This window comes from Siphateles boraxobius, unplaced genomic scaffold (assembly GCF_051911475.1).
Source record: "Siphateles boraxobius isolate OS27281-9 unplaced genomic scaffold, OSU_SipBor_1 21, whole genome shotgun sequence".
NCBI lineage: Eukaryota > Metazoa > Chordata > Actinopteri > Cypriniformes > Leuciscidae > Siphateles > Siphateles boraxobius.
In genome coordinates, this window is record NW_027508822.1 from 2,472,100 (window position 1) to 2,489,704 (window position 17,605).

At 43.0% G+C, this 17,605-nt stretch overlaps 2 protein-coding genes across 2 annotated transcripts in view; one reads left to right on the plus strand and one right to left on the minus strand.

Annotated features, from left to right (window-relative positions):
- The window catches only part of LOC143746073 (uncharacterized), a 326,821-nt gene that overhangs the window by 202,747 nt on the left and 106,469 nt on the right, over positions 1 to 17,605 (minus strand). The window lies entirely within an intron of this gene.
- LOC143746100 (uncharacterized) overlaps positions 1 to 17,605 on the plus strand; it is a 114,787-nt gene that overhangs the window by 14,391 nt on the left and 82,791 nt on the right. The window lies entirely within an intron of this gene.

A 17,605-nucleotide genomic window follows, 5' to 3' on the forward strand; every position in this document is an offset into this window, starting at 1 on the left:
ATCTTGGTGACAGCGAACGGGCCAATAAATTTGGGAGCAAGCTTATTCGAAACGGACCGGAGAGGAATGTTCTTTGTTGAAAGCCACACTTTGGAACCGACGACGTATACGGGAGGCTTACGCCGGTGGCGATCGGCTTTGGCCTTGGTGCGCGCCCCCACTTGGAGTAGAGTCTCACGGGCTCTAGTCCAAGTACGGTGACACCTCTGGACGAATGCGTGAACGGAGGGGACCGCGACTTCGGACTCCAGACTGGGAAAAATAGGTGGCTGGTAACCTACACTCCACTCGAACGGAGATAGGCCCGTGGATGATACTGGTAAGGTATTGTGGGCGTACTCCACCATTGACAGTTGCTGACTCCATGAGGAATTATTCTTGGAAACCAAACATCGCAACGCTCTCTCCAAATCTTGGTTGGCTCTCTCAGTTTGACCATTGCTCTGGGGGTGAAACCCTGAGGACAGACTGACAGTCGCCCCCAGTAACCTACAAACTCTCGCCAGAATTTGGACACAAATTGGGGTCCCCTGTCGGAAACCACGTCAATCGGGAGGCCATGTAAGCGAAAGACGTGGTTGACGACGGTCAACGCTGTCTCCTTGGCTGAGGGTAATTTGGGCAAGGGAATGAAATGGGCCGCCTTCGAGAACCGGTCCACCACGGTCAAAACTACCGTGTACCCCTGAGAGGGCCGAAGGGCGGTATTAAAATCTAGCGCTATATGGGACCAGGGTCTCGAAGGGACCGGCAGCGGTTGAAGTAAACCATCAGGAGGTCGATTGGAAGTCTTACCAGTGGCACAAACTGAGCAAGCCAAAACAAAACTGTGAATGTCACGAGCCATAAGTGGCCACCAGAATCGTTGCTTGACTAAAAATCTAGTACGACTGACTCCTAGATGACAAGCCACATTGGAGCAATGCCCCCACTGAATAACGTCGGACCGTAATCCCTTCGGCACAAGCGTCTCGGTGGACATCCGGGCGGAGGCGTTACCCCTTCTAAGGCCGTCTTGACCTTCGATTCGAGCTCCCATGTGAGTGTGGAGACGAATAGGGTCTCGGGTAAAATGCACTCGGGAGTAGACGGGCGTTCGAGACGATAAAAAAATCCGCGATAAAAGAGTCAGGTTTTACATTTTTGGAGCCCGGGCGGTACGAGAGAGAAAAATCAAAGCGACCGAAAAAAAAAGTGCCCACCGAGCCTGCCTGGAGTTCAACCTTTTGGCAGTTCTAATATATTCCAGAATCTTGTGATCGGTCCAGACAATAAAAGGTACCCCTGACCCCTCTAACCAGTGACGCCATTCCTCCAATGCTAGCTTGACTGCCATCAACTCTCTGTTACCAATATCATAATTATGTTCAGCAGGAGATAACCGATGGGACAAAAATGCGCACGAGTGCATCCTGTCGTCTATGGGGGAACGTTGGGATAACACTGCACCTACCCCCACCTCTGACGCATCGACCTCCACCACGAACTGCCGTGAAGAGTCAGGGGTAACCAGGATGGGGGCTGAAACAAAGCGGCCTTTGAGTTCTGGGGAAGGTCAAGGCGGTCAGAGGTGCGGCTAGTTGGCTGAAATTGCGAATGAAACGCCGGTAAAAGTTGGCAAACCCCAGAAACCTCTGTAGGGCCTTACGGGAATCTGGACTTGGCCACTCCACCACAGCCTTAACCTTGTCAGGATCCATACGTACTCCCTCAGACGAAACAATGTACCCTAGAAAAGGAACAGACTGTGCATGAAACGCGCATTTCTCCGCCTTGACAAAAAGCCCATTCTCTAGCAACCTCTGAAGCACTCGTCGGACGTGCTGCACATGTTCCTGGAGAGAAGAAGAAAAAATCAATATGTCATCCAGGTAGACATATATGAACTGATCGACCATATCTCGCAGCACGTCATTGACGAGAACCTGGAAGACCACTGGGGAGTTCGATAATCCGAACTGCATTACCGAATATTCAAAGTGGCCCCTGGGGGTATTAAAAGCGGTCTTCCACTCATCCCCCTTCCTGATGCGGACCAAATGATAAGCATTACGTAAATCCAATTTTGTGAAGACCGGATGCTCCCTGCAACCTCTCGAAGGCTGAAGACATCAACGGCAAAGGATAAGTATTCTTTGCCGTGATGTTGTTCAACCCTCGGTAATCAATACAAGGTCGCAGGGACCCGTCCTTCTTCCCCACAAAAAAGAACCCCGCCCCCGCTGGAGAAGAAGGGCGGATGAACCCGGCTGCTAGAGAATCAGAAATATATTTCTCCATAGCCTCCCTTTCTGGAGCAGAAAGCGAATATAACTTGCCCTTAGGCGGAGACTTACCTGGCAGTAAATCTATGGCACAGTCATAGGGACGATGCGGAGGAAGAGAAGCAGCACGAGACTTACTGAACACTTCCTTCAGGTCGAGGTACTCTGCGGGCACGTTTGACAAATCCACTGTCTCCTCCTGAAACATAGGAACAGAAACAGACGAACAGGCAGACACAAGACAAGACTCATGACATTGATTGCTCCATGACACAACGGTACACTGCTGCCAGTCCACACGGGGGTTGTGTTGTATGAGCCACGGGTGACCGAGAACGATGGGTGCAAGGGGTGAGTCCATGATGTAGAATGAAAGTCTTTCAGTGTGATTGCCAGACGTGGTGAGAGTGATGATTTCAGTGGTGAATTCGATGGTTGGGAGCTCTTGGCCATTGAGTGCACGAACAGAGATCTTGTGTGTGAGGGGTTTGATGGGAACATGAAACTTGAGTGCAAACGAATAGTCCATAAAATTACCTTCGGCTCCCGAGTCCAACAGTGCACGGTGGTGGTGGGTGTGTGTTGACCATCTAAGTCTTACCGGGAGGAGTGTAGATGTTGATGAGGTCTTCTCGACGGAGATCCCACGGCCTTTTACCGGACAGCTGTAAGCGTGGTGACCGGTCCCACCACAGTAAAGGCACAGTCCCTGGGATCTCCGCCTCTCCTTCGCCTCCCGGGAAAGCCGAGCTCGCCCCACCTGCATGGGCTCGTGATCGTGAGCGGGGCTGACCGCATCCGCACCGCTGAAACGCTGATTCTCAGCTCCACTTGAAAACCGACTGGGCAGAGCCCGTCTCACGACTCTGGTCAAACGTGCATCAACTCTTAAAGCCAGTTCAATAAGCCCGTTGAGGGATGTGGGTAGATCCAGGGTGTAAATTTCTCTCTGGATGCGGTCAGCCAGCCCATGCAGGAACATGTCCCACTGCGCCGCCTCGTTCCATTGACACTCAGCCGCTAATGTCCGGAATTCGATGGAGAAATCTAATACGGACCTTTCTCCTTGGCGTAGATCAGCAAGAATTCTAGCCGCTTCTCTCCCGGCCACTGCCCGATCAAAAACTTGTTTCATCTCAGCGGCGAGTGTCTGGAACGAGGCACAGCATGGGTCTTGGTTCTCCCACACCGCCGTCCCCCATAGAGCCGACTTCCCAGACAACAGCGTCAGAACAAATGCTACCTTGGATTGTTCCGTACTGAAGGTTCTGGGTTGCAGTGCAAAGTGCATAAAGCAACGAGTGATAAATGCCCTGTAGAAACTGGGCTCACCTGAATATGGTTCGGGCACTGGTAGTCGAGGCTCTGTCTGGGAAGGATTTGCTGGTGGTGTGGGGGGAACAGGCGGCGTGGGTGGCTCAGTGGGAGCTCGCAAAAGTTGGATATGCTGGGTGAGCTTGGACACCTGCGGCACTAGAGCTTGAACTGCTCTCCCCGTGTCGTTGATGTTTCTCTCACAGGAGTCCATCCTCTGCATGCTGTTGTCGACGAACGCTTGAAGAGACGCTGACGATTCACCTGCTGCTTCCATGATGGTCAGATCGTTCTGGCACGGCAGTAATGGCGAGGAAGCAATATGCAAGCGAAAACTCTTCTCTTTATTAACAATGAGTAGTAACAGATGAAGCCTGGACACGGGGAGTGGCGCAGGGACGTCGATGGTCAACAGAGTGCAGGTGGAGTGACGAGAAGAGGTGATGATGAAGACGGTGAATAATCCAACACACGGAGACGATGACACGACCGGAACCCAGGAACCGGAACAAGGCACAGAACTGGACGCCAACCGGGAAACACACACGCGACAAATACCAAACAACGATCTGACAAAGGAGAGGACAAAACGGTGAGTATATGAAGGGTAAGGTGAATGAGCTGCAGCTGGTGATGAGAGTGTAACCAGCTGCGCACTGATCAGTGCTGATGGGTTGGTCACGCCCTCTACTCACTCACCCACACACGAATAACAACAAAGACACGAGACAAGAAGGAAACAGTGAATTCATGAATCGTGACAGAGACAGCCTTGGTCAAGGTCACCATTGATCTGTTAATAGCCTCAGACTCTGGTTCTCTATTCTTATCCTTCTTGACCTTAGTGCCACTTTTGATACTGTCAATCACAATCTTTTACTCAACCGTCTGGAAACTGTCTTTGGTGTTTCTGAGACTGTTATAACCTGGTTTAGATCTTACCTCTCTGAACGTCAACAGTTTGTCTATATGAGTGGTTTCAGGTCTGAGATTGGCTCTGTCCGTTCGGGTGTTCCTCAAGGTTCAATTTTAGGCCCCCTACTTTTTAGCATTTACATATTTCCACTCGGGTTGCTTCTAAGATCACTTGGGTTTAATTATCACTTTTATGCGGATGACACTCAGATTTATATTCACTCTAAGCCTGGTCAAAATTTGGATTTTCCTTTTTTAACATATTGTATTTCTGAGATAAAAACATGGATGTCCCAAAAACTTTTGTGTCTCAATAATGATAAGACTGAGGTCTTGCTTATTGGCACCTCTCGTCAGCTTCGTAAAGCTGGCTCACTAATTTTAAACGTAGATGGTTCTGATTTGGAGTCACAAACTAAATAAAAAAACTTAGGAGTCATATTTGATTCTAGTCTGTCCTTTGAGACTCATGTGCGGTACACTGTTAATAACTCCTTTTTTCATCTCACAAACATTTCTAGACTCCGCTCTATGTTATCCCTCTGTAGGATTGAAAATAATCCAAGACATTTGAAATGAACATTTGCTTTGAAAGACATTTGTTTTTACAGTTATCCACCCCCTCTTTCCCCAATGACCATTTGGAGTTGAGGGCCTGATAGTGATCAAGGCCTGTAGGCCAAGATGTGTGCACTTTGGGGGTCCATGACTTGTCACACCTTTTGAACAATGGGGGGAGTTGTAATTATCTGATTGGTCAGTTTGAATGTCTCACATTTGGTTTTTAGTCACATGGTCAGGGAAAGGATAAAAGAAGATTGGAACTGTTGCTCTGTCTCTTTTAATGCTCTGCCCTTTTATGCTCTGGGTCTCTTTCTTGAGGCTCTCTCTCTCCCTTTCTTTACCTCCTCTTCTCTCTCTCTCTCTCTCTCTCTCTCTCTCTCTCTCTCTCTCTCTCTCTCTCTCTCTCTCTCTCTTTATTTCTCTCAGGTAACATTTTACATAAATGCTGGGTACAATTAATGATATAAGTATTATCATCTCATACATCTATTTTGTAACTATTTTAAGTGTAACCATATTTTGTCATTAAACCTTTTCAATTACAAATAATGTGCTAATTAGTTTTGATTTGGTATTGACTTTGAAGTGCTACCTATTGCAATACAATTACAATATTGTCACTCTATATAGCAACGCTCTCCCACATATTAAGCTATTGTAACTGCGCTTATTTCCGTCGTTGGTATAAGTGGCAGTGGGTGGAATAGACAAGAAATGTACAGTTTTCTACCATCTTGCTGACAACGTTTCTTTAGTCATTCGGCAGTCTTGCAAACTGAACCCCTGCAGGAAATCCACCCTTACACCTCTCTGTGACTGAAAGGCTTATTAATTCCTTCGTTTTTTCCCGCATTGACTATTGCAATGCACTTCTTGCTGGGGTCCCAAAAACATGCCCTAACAAACTGCATTATGTGCAAAATTCAGCTGCAAGGATCCTGACTGGAGTCAGGAGAAATGAGCATATTACACCGATTTTAAAGTCTTTGCATAGGCTCCCGGTTAGGTTCCGAGTTGATTTTAAAATTCTCGTGCTCACATACACTCACCTAAAGCAGTGGTTCTCAAACCTGTCCTAGGGACCCCTCACCACTGCACATTTTGTATGTCTCCCTCATCAGACACACCTAATTCAAGTCTTGCAGTCAGTACTAATGAGCTGATAAGTTGAATCAGGTGTGTTAGGTGAGGGAGACATGCAAAATGTGCAGTGGCGATGGGTCCCTAGGACAGGTTTGAGAACCACTGACCTAAAGGATTATTAGGAACACCTCCTCAATCTCTCATTAATGCAATTATCTAATCAACCAATCACATGGCAGTTGCTTCAATGCATTTAGGGGTGTGGTCCTGGTCAAGACAATCTTCTGAACTCCAAATGGGAAAATAAGGTGATTTAAGCAATTTTGAGTATTTCAAAATCTGCTCAGTTACTGGGATTTTCATACACAACCATTTCTAGGGTTTAAAAAGAAAGGTGTGAAAAGGGAAAAACATCCAGTATGCGGCAGTCCTGTGGGCGAAAATGCCTTGTTGATGCTAGAGGTCAGAGGAGAATGGGCCGACTGATTCAAGCTGATAGAAGAGCAACTTTGACTGAAATAACCACTCGTTACAACTAGGGGTGGCACGATACGCTTTTTTTGCCTCCGATACCGATTCCGATACCTGGGACTCAGTATTGGCCGATACCGATCCGATCCAATACTAAAATAATAATTAAAAAAACAGTGCCAAATTACCTAATAAACTGAATCTGTATGCCTCACTGTGGGGAAGAGACTGGGATTATTCTTTTGTTAAAGGCATCAAAGCTTGACTTAAACATTATTTTCCTTACTTTGTAAAACAATACAGACAAAATATATACTATATAATTAAAATACATTTATTTTAAAATTTTAAGCGCAACTTTTTAATGAAGCAGCAACATATGATACATAGATTGGACAGAACAACTAAGGCTATCAATAAACTGCCATTGCGCAAAAGTATTGTAATATGAAAGGCTCCAATTCAGAGCGGCACGAAACGCTTATGCGCATCCCGTGCGCAGAATGATGCGCTCGAAGCAACATGGAGTCACGGCGCGCAGCGCGTCGCATTGAAAAGTTCAAACCACAAAAGTAAGATATACATATATTTCTTTATTTATTCATTAGTTTGAGCCTTTTAACAGTTTCAAATTTCAGTTAATGTGCGTGTGAAGAGCAATTATATCGCTCTCTACTCCAGTGTTGTGATCACTGAGGAGTTGTGTTGTGATCTAACAGACACCCGGTTGAAAGTAACATCTGAAACTCCAGCACGTTAAAGTCCTTTTATGCAAACCATAGACCTTTATCTACATATCTACAGTATAATAATAGGAACATTGACTCATCTTGGAGAGAGTTTCATCGTGTTGACTGTTTTACCCGAGCGCGACGCGCTGTTTGAGTGCTGAGAATGACTGACAGCCGCAGCGGAGGGAAGCACTTAGGTGAAGATAAATTTAACGATTTAAATCTGTACCTCACATTAAACTATATGTAATGGCTTCAGAAATCTTGGAATACAGTACACGAAAACATTATAGTGCTTTATAATGTTTTTGTGCCTTTTGTGTTGTATAACAATAACATACGTAGGCTATACAATATCGGATCGGATTTGGATGGTCTCGTCTGGCGATACCCGATCCGGCAAATATTGCTAGTATCGGAGCAATACCGATACTGAGTATCGGATCGGCGCACCCCTAGTTACAACCGAGGTATGCAGCAAAGCATTTGTGAAGCCACAACACGCACAACCTTGAGGCTGATGGGCTACAACAGCAGAAGACCCCACCGGGTACCACTAATCTCCACTACAAATAGGAAAAAGAGGCTACAATTTGCAAGAGCTCACCAAAATTGGACCGTTGCAGACTGGAAAAATGTTGCCTGGTCTGATGAATCTTGATTTCTGTTTTGACATTCAGATGGTAGAGTCAGAATTTGGCTTAAACAGAATGAGAACATGGATCCATCATGCCTTTTTACCACTGTTCAGGCTGGTGGTGGTGGTGTAATGGTGTGGGGGATGTTTTCTTGGCACACTTTAGGCCCCTTAGTGCCAATTGGGAATCCTTTAAATGCCACGGCCTACCTGAGCATTGTTTCTGACCATGTCCATCCCTTTATGACCACCATGTACCCATCCTCTGATGGCTACTTCCAGCAAGATAATGCACCATGTCACAAAGCTTGAATCATTTCAAATTGGTTTCTTGAACATGACAATGAGTTAACTGTACTAAAATGGCCCCCACAGTCACCAGATCTCAACCCAATAGAGCATCTTTGGGATGTGGTGGAACGGGAGCTTCGTGCCCTGGATGTGCATCCCACAAATCTCCATAAACTGCAAGATGCTATCCTATCAATATGGGCCAACATTTCTAAAGAATGCTTTCAGCACCTTGTTGAATCAATGCCACGTAGAATTAAGGCAGTTCTGAAGGCGAAAGGGGGTCAAACACAGTATTAGTATGGTGTTCCTAATAATCCTTTAGGTGAGTGTAAAAGGCTCTGCATGGTCTGGCCCCTCAGTATCTGTCTGCACTTTTAACTTTGTATACACCAAAGCGCAACTATCGCTCCTCACAAGCTGGCAGTCCCACAGACTCGGTTGCATACTGTAGGGGACAGGGCTTTCTCATCCTACGCTCCTAGGCTTTGGAATGCACTCCCTCCAAATATCAGAGATGCACAGACTCTAAGTATTTTTAAATGTCTTTTAAAAACGCATTTTTTTAGGTTAGCTTTTACTTGACTTTTCTTTTTTTCTTTTTCTATTTTTTCTTTTTCTGTGTGTTGTATTTTAATTTGTTTGTTCTATTATGTAAAGCGCCTTGAGAAGCTGCTTTAAAGGCGCTATATAAAAATAAAGTTATTATTATTATTATAAATCAGCCATTTTAAAACTTTCTGCAAAACGCAATTTCACAAACAGCGCGTCAGTCTTCTCTCTCTCGTCTCTCAAATGGGTTGCAGAAGGCAAGCGTCCAGCACTGCAGGTGGCGATACTACACTCTCGCGTTTAGGAGTCGGGACATATGTTTCACCACTTAATTTTAAACACAGATTAACCACTCAGAAATACCGTTAGAATTAAAGGGCTGATCAAGCAACATAGGCGGAGGGTGAACTGACGCCAGGATCCAGAATCTTTATTAGTGCAACCCACCCTTAAAGTGCCCTAATGTATTAAAACAGTGATGTTAAAAAATCTAATTTACCTTGTTGATAATACATACCATATACAGGTGAGCAAATGAGCCAGGAATGTTAACACAATGCATTTTCGATGGAAAAAACTCTTAACGTGAAAACTACAAACCACTGGATGGCAATGGAGGAAGGCCTTGTTTTGCCCCCCAGGTGGACGTTCTTATAATAGTGTGATGTCTCGTGAAAACTATAAATTGAACTTGTCAGTGAATTAGACTTTGGGCTTCACTTATTTTGCATTTGTCTCTCATTTGTAATTTCTCTTGATTTAATTTTTCTTTTAGACCTGATGTCGTGAACAAGTGATACGTGGACAAGATGTGGAAAAAAAAGGAAAAACAATGAATTTCTGTCATGTCAGAAATTTTGGTTGCTCCTTTTGACTATATCGCACAGTTGAAGCAGAGCTACGAACACTCAGTCTAAACTCAGTGTGTTTTCCCTCACTGTGCATGCGCGAAAACAAGTTTGACCAGTTCATCTTTAATGCAGAAAGAAAGTAAAATTACTTATTTTCTTTGTTACGTTCACTTTAACTTAGTTAAGTAGCCCTCTAAATCAAGGAGCATCTCCATAATTAAAGGCAAGGTAGTAGATAAAACATTCTTCATTAATGGTGAGGCAATACCAACAGTTTCTCAGAAGCCAGTGAAGAGTCTAGGGAGATGGTACGATGGGGATCTAAAGGACACAGTTCGAGTGGGAGAAGTTAGACGACAAGCAGTGGAAGGGTTGAAGAGCATAAACAGCTGTGCTCTACCAGGCAAACTGAAACTCTGGTGCTTTCAGTTTGGTCTACTGCCAAGGTTGCTGTGGCCACTGACTGTGTATGAGGTTTCTTTGACAACAGTGGATAAGCTGGAAGCGTTAATAAGTTCATACATCAGGAAATGGTTGGGAGTTCCACGCTGCCTCAGCAGAGTGGGACTTTATAGTAAAGGAGTATTGCAGCTGCCAGTCTCTGCTTTAACCGAGGAGTTTAAGTGTGCCAAGGTCAGACTGGAAATGACTTTAGCAGAGTCACGCGACAAATGTGTAAGGGAGACAGCCCCTGTGGTAAAAACTGGTAGAAAGTGGTCAGCAAAGAAATCTGTAGTAGAGGCAAAGGCTGACCTTCAAATTGGGGATATCGTGGGACAGGTACAGCATGGAAGAGGGGGTTTTGGGCTCAGTTTAGCTCCTCCTAAATGGCACAAGGCAGGCCCAGCCCAAAGGAGGAAGCTGGTAGTCAACGAGGTGCGAAAGCAGGAGGAGAGGATGAGATGTATAAAGGCCATTTCCCAGGCCAAGCAGGGAGAGTGGATGAGATGGGAGAGTGTGGAACAACGCAAAATGGGCTGGCAAGACCTTTGGTCAATGGAAGAGAGTAGGATCAGTTTCCTTATTAGGTCAACATATGATGTTCTCCCATCACCGCAGAACCTAAACCTCTGGGTAGGAGAGGATCCATCTTGTCCTTTGTGTTCATCACCTGCCACATTAAGGCACATTTTGACAGGATGTAAGGTGGCTCTTAGCCAGGGTCGGTTTACTTGGCGCCATGACCAAGTATTGCGATGTTTGGCTTTAGCATTGGAAGGCAAGCGTAGTATGACCAATAAATTGCCGCGTGTTCTAGCAAAACATTACACGCAGAAGACAATATTCCTCCGCCCAGGCGAGCAACCACCAAGAAAAGGTGCTAACACCAATTCTCGCCCAGGACAACTGGAAGCTGCTAGGGACTGGAAGATGCTGGTTGATCTTGATCAACGGCTTATTTTTCCACCTGAGATTGCCACCACTAACCTACGACCAGATATTGTTTTGTGGTCTGGATCAGCACGCATTGTTCAACTGATAGAGTTAACAGTGCCATGGGAGGATGCAGTAGATGAGGCATATGAGAGGAAGAAACTGCGGTATGCTCATCTGGCCACTGAAACAGAACAGCGAGGATGGAGAGTCCAGGTTTATCCAGTGGAAGTGGGTTGTCGTGGTTTTGTGGCACACTCTACAACCCGGTTCCTCAGAGACGTCGGATTCAGTGGCCAAGAGTTGCGTCGTACAGTAAAGAACTTATCTGAAGCAGCAGAAAGGAGCAGCAACTGGCTGTGGTTGAGACGGAAAGATTCTAGCTGGCTGTGTACAGGCCTCCATGCTACGGTTTCGTAGAATTCTTGAAAACTTGAAACGTCTGTTGGTTTATTTGTATAGGTTGTATAGTATTTACAGTCATTACGTTCCTGTGTATATTGCGTGAATGACGGGTGGTTGGGCAGATATTGTGTTTTGCGGTAGGTGGTATGCCATACGGAACCGTTGCCACTGAAACTGCATATTAACGCACCAGTGGGGCTCGACAGCCTTAGTCAAATGGGTTGGCGCGTATGGTTGGGTTGCGGAGAGATTGTGAGATTGTGGTTAGGTCTCAGCAGCAACTGTTGGTTTATTTGTATAGGTTGTATAGTATTTACAGTCATTACGTTCCTGTATATATTGCGTGAATGACGGGTGGTTGGGCAGATATTGTGTTTTGTGGTAGGTGGTATGCCATACGGAACCGTTGCCACTGAAACTGCATATTAACGCACCAGTGGGGCTCGACAGCCTTAGTCAAAAGGGTTGGCGCGTATGGTTGGGTTGCGGAGAGATTGTGAGATTGTGGTTAGGTCTCAGCAGCAAGAGGGAAGTAGAGGTCAGTAAGCTGGGCTGAGTTGAGTGGGGGACGGAGGGGGTGACTCTGGGACGCCAGAGTCACTGTCGAGCCCTCTTGAGGTGTCGTGGGCTAGTCGACGAAACACTGAGGACGGAAGGTGCCCACTTGAAGACCCTAGAGATGTTCCCTACTCCGCTCAATCCAGAGGGTTGTTATGGGGGGACCGCACTGTGGTTGCAGCCGTTGTGTGTGCTGACGCGCAATACACTGTATTAACACCAGACAGAAAATTCACATCACCAGATGGAAAGAATGGATGGAGAAGCATAGGTTACTGTAAAGCTACGTCTTAGTTGGTGATTATCTTGGCGAAAGCCGAGTACAAATCAGCATGAAGTTTTAACATCTACTCTCGTGTAATGGAAATCAAGTAGAGTTTACTTAATTCCATATGTCAAATTTACTTAAAAAAAATGTGTGAAATTTACTTTAAAAATATTTGTGCAAAAACTTTTTCAGTGTAGCTACACCATGACTCTTTTATTCTATTTTTATTTGTTTTGATTTGATTTGTTAAACAATGTTCATGTTAAACGAGCTGTTTTAAAAAAAAAAGCTGTTTTTAATTTTCATTGATGACTGATTATTGCAGTGTTGGGACATATTAAAGACTGCTAATAATTTAAATTATAGGCCTATAATTCAGTGTAATCGACCTAAATGTTTTTGACCATTTTCAATGAGACTTTTCGATTTTCACTAATGGCGTGGGCTTTAAGGCGAGACACGGCAGGCAAAAACATTGTTTTTTTTTCACTGGTCAATTTTGAGATTGTGGGATATTTGTCTTCAATAACATGTCTTCTTTCAGACTTGTGATGAAAAAAGTCCAAATACACATGTAGGTCTTTATTTTACTACACTTTGTCTGTTTGTATTTGTAATTATATATTCATAATCCCCTCTGGTAATGTCTTTTCATTGAATATATCAACAAAATGCAAAAATAATTATTCAATGGTCAGATTCATCACTTCAAAATATATGCAAATTAGTGCATATTTAATTAGATATAGCCTGATTAGCATATTTGAACAGTATAAGAACGCTGGCAATTTCAATGACGTCACTGGCAGGGTAGGACCCGCGAAGGTATATAGGCAACAGCTGCAGGTCCTATACACACACGAAAATGAGTAATTTTAATGGCATGGGTTACGTATTTGAGCCCGTGAGGGACAGGCCGGTAGTATCTGACTACCACCACATGGAGGACGACCAGTTTCAGGCTCCACATACAGTACAGGTTCGTTTGGGGGGAAGTGACTGGCCCGGGCGCTGCCGGAGCATGGACACTGCACCGGAGTCGATCTGTTGCAGAGAGGTCAACCTGGAACATTTATTGATCGGCGAAAATGCATCACCATGCACCGTTAATTTCGGATTCTGTGCGGTGAGAGAGATGTGTTGGAGGTGGCTATGCTATCTCTAAGGGGTGTCAGAGCTGAAACCCTGGAGCGCCCCATAAGTAGCTGGTATGTAACAGATAAAGTTAAGCACACACACACAGACATATACATTCCACTTTGGCCCGTTTCTGGCCACACTTTAACATACACTACCGTTCATAAGTTTGTGATCTTTCACGGTTTACACAACTAAGTGTGATTTCTAAAACCAAGCTTTGTATCAAATGTGTTTACATTTTATGGTTTAGCAGTTATGGTTTCCTGGTTTGATTTCTCTTTGAATTGCATTGTTGCTGTTGGGCGCAGTTTTAATATAATCTGGCGGAGTTGTGGCCTGTGCTCAGGAGACATCTGGCTTTTCAATGGCGATATTATGGCATGAATATGGGCCAATTTAGGGTCTTCTGGCTCTCGACTGGTAAGGCATTGACATTTTTCTGGCCGCTTTCTGACGTGCTTTTGGCTAAACTGTTTGGGCCGGTTTTGGCCCTACATTCCTGGCGGTATGATTGCCAAAACTAAGAACAGTGTTTGGGCCATAAAAGGCCCGGAAAAATTTTGCTATCTGGGAATTATCTTAAATTCTCTTCAATTAAGTAATTTATATATATAAAAAAATGTATATATTCTAAGTTTATGTAATCTATATGGAAAGAGAGATGTCAGTGTTTTTCTTTTCAGCTAATTATAGTTCATTAAGTGCTAATGTGAACATGCTCACGGAGAGCGAGCGCTATTCAAACGCAAATGATCTGAGGCAAGCCATGGAAACATGCTAACACAACTGGATAAAACCCATCAAGTTGAATAAGAATCATGTACTTTACGTCATCTTCCTACGTTGTGAGGAATAATACAATCGTAATAATCCTGGAACATTTACTGTATCTCAGAAGTGCTAGTTTCATTTCAAGGAGCAACGGATCCAGCTGATGTAGTAGGTTTATTCTTAAGTGCTTTGTTCTAATCGTGATATGGAATAGTGTCTGTAAACTGCAAAAAGAGTGCTTAAATATGAATTGCGTGTCTGTGTGTGAATGAATGAACGGCACAGACGTGCGCACTGTTTACTACAGCTGTACAGCGCGCATATGTGCCTTTCATTCACTCTCACACTTACATTAGTTAACATGTTATGTTTACATGAACGTCCAAAACTATATTGCTATAGCCTACTGAGATGAGTGAAAATAGACTGAAATATGTTGAAATAAAATGTCTTTGTTTAAAGGTGGGGTATGTGATTCTCTTTTTTGTCCATTTTTTAAAAATAACTTGAAATCCTATTGCACTTACAGGCACTGAGTTAGAAGCACTGAAGTGAAAATTAAGCAATAGACCAACGCTACTTTTGCGTCATCGAAGGGTAACGCCCCTTTTTTGGGGAAAACAAACGGATTCCTCTGAGAACAGAACTCGCTCTAGATCTGCAAAGTTTCTTGATAGCAAAAATGGCACAAACATACACACTCTCTTTGCCGGACTATTCAGACATCTACCACTATCTCGTGGAATCACCAAGTAAGTAGCCTATTTTTTTGTCATTAACACACTCACAGTATGACAAACTTGACGATGAGGCCATGAGGGATGTTCCATTGTGGCGGTTTGTATTTCGGTGAAGAAATGACTTTTTTTTTCATCTGACGGATATTTTCTTCATCTTCCGAGAATTCAACACAGACCATGAACAGACCATGCCTCTGTTCGTTCAAGATAGCTTGTGAAATTATATATTAAAGATGTTAACCAAACCTAAAGTAATGGGAAAAGATGAGATGCCAGGAAAGATTAGGCTATAATAGTTTTTGCGTTTACTTGCATAACTTTTGTGTTGATATAGGCTATATATTTCCTTCCAGGTCTTTATTTCATTCTCCAAAGTTTCTCTGGGGAAATTTTTCGTAGAAATTTTATGACCGAATAAAACTTTCTCGGGCAATTCAAAAGTTTTGCAAGTGAACGCAGAATAGAGATATCATTTGTTAGGATCATATAGACCAACGCTACATATTTTGCCGTACACTGTAAACCTTTTTACAACTTTCAAAGTCCTAGCACTTTCTAGACACAAGCAGAAACCAGCCAAGTCCACTTTAGTCCTAGCCTGCCACTATTTCAACAGTAAAATCAGTTAACAGCCAAGGTAGCGTGCTTAGTGAGAGCTAATCACGTAGCTGCTAGCAGCTTCGTCTTTCTAACTAGTATAGCTAACGTTAGTCGACAACAAAACTATGTCAATAGCTTAAATCAAGTTAAATATGATCCAAGTGACATGGCCTCATCGTCTAGTTTGTCATACTGTGAGTGTGTTAATGACAAAAAAATAGGCTACTTGGTGATTCCACGAGATAGTGGTAGATGTCTGAATAGTCCATATTTGGCCACTGCATTATTAATCCAGTTTTCGACCATTTCAAAGGGACACCCCTGTAACCCCGTATCCAGTAGCTTCTTTAAATACTGCTCACGGTCCTCAGCCGGCAAAGAGAGTGTGTACGTTTGTGCCATCTTTGCTATCAAGAAACTTTGCAGATCTAGAGCGAGTTCTGTTCTCAGAGGAATCCGTTTGTTTTCCCAAAAAAAGGGGCGTTACCCTTCGATGACGCAAAAGTAGCGTTGGTCTATTTAATCATCTGTGGAACGGGCAGGACTCGAAAAACTCTAGCCAATCATTTCCAAGACCACCTAGAATCGTTGGACAGTAAGTTCGTCAATCAAACGGTTGTACCATAAGCGCGCGTGACCCCCATCGTGCGCATACTCAAAGCTTGTGACGCATGCGCATCTCGTCAGTAAAGCCGGTTCCATGATTAGTAGTAAATCGTCATTACAATCTCTCGCGCATCTGAGTTTTCGCTCGTGCATGATTGCGCGTCCATGTTCTTTGAATGGGTGGAGTCAGGGCCAGCGTTGGAGGAAAGAAGGTTGGACCATTTGAATTGTGTATTTTAAAAATCTGCCGGTCGTTTTCCAAATCACATACCCCACCTTTAAGCAACAAACTGCAAATTAACATTTATATGCTAATATATCATAAACTCAATATGTTACAGACTAAATATGAATGTTTAGATAAGATTTTGTTGATTAGTTTTGGATAGATTATAAAGTTTTTACTGTAAAAAAAGACTACTGCCACATCAAATAAGCTTTTGTTTGCCAATTACTGCTCATATGTTAAATATATATGGGATGTTTTGTCAAAAATAAAGTAGGTATATTGAATTATCAACTAAGATGTTATTATAGTGTTTGTTCCAATATTCAAACTAATGAATCCTTACCTTTGAAATACGTAAAATGTATACTTTTTACAAAGAAAGATTACACTTGGAATTTTGTTAAAATTTTAATTGTTGTTGTACTTGTAACCTTTTTTATTGTGTTTTATTTGTGACAAATTTGGGGAGAAATTTGGTCAGCGAATCATTAACACACTTGAAGTATACTAAATTAGTCTGGCTGCAAGTTTACTTAGCATTTTATTTTTTCACCAGGGTAGAGAAGTTGTATCCTGACTCAAATAATGTGTTTCTAACAGCAAACACTCAGAATAAAGTGAGATGATCTGCTGATGATCCTGAATGTCTTGTTGAATGAGTGTTGATAGTCTGAGGATCATCAATATTAACAGATCTGCTGAAAACACTCTTTATTTCATGACAATATTTCCTGTTTTCTTATTTATTATGATGTCTTCAGATCTCCTGTAAATTGACACTTAAAGCTCATTTCATTGGTGTCAACAGACTGAGGGTAATTGTTGCTTACTCTTATTTCTGTCTTTTATGCTTTTAAATGTTTTTCTTACAGTTCTTTACTACTTTTCTAGATATCTGCCATTATTTTTATAAAGAAATAGAATAATGTTAGAATTAGAAATAGAAATTACTTTACAATAGACAGACATATAAATATGTATGCTTAAATGTGGCAATTAGTGGCTTATATAGCAAAACAACAACAACAATATATATATATATATATATATATATTATATTATTATATTTATTATATTTATTTTATTTCCAGGCATATTTAGAACAAGAATCATTTAATGACATATTCAAACACTGTATATTAGGATCATAGTGCAGCCCCAACATACTTATTAATTTTCATTTTAAGTCTTTAAATTTTGCCACTATCCTTCAAACCTTTTAATCATTAAAAAATAATGAA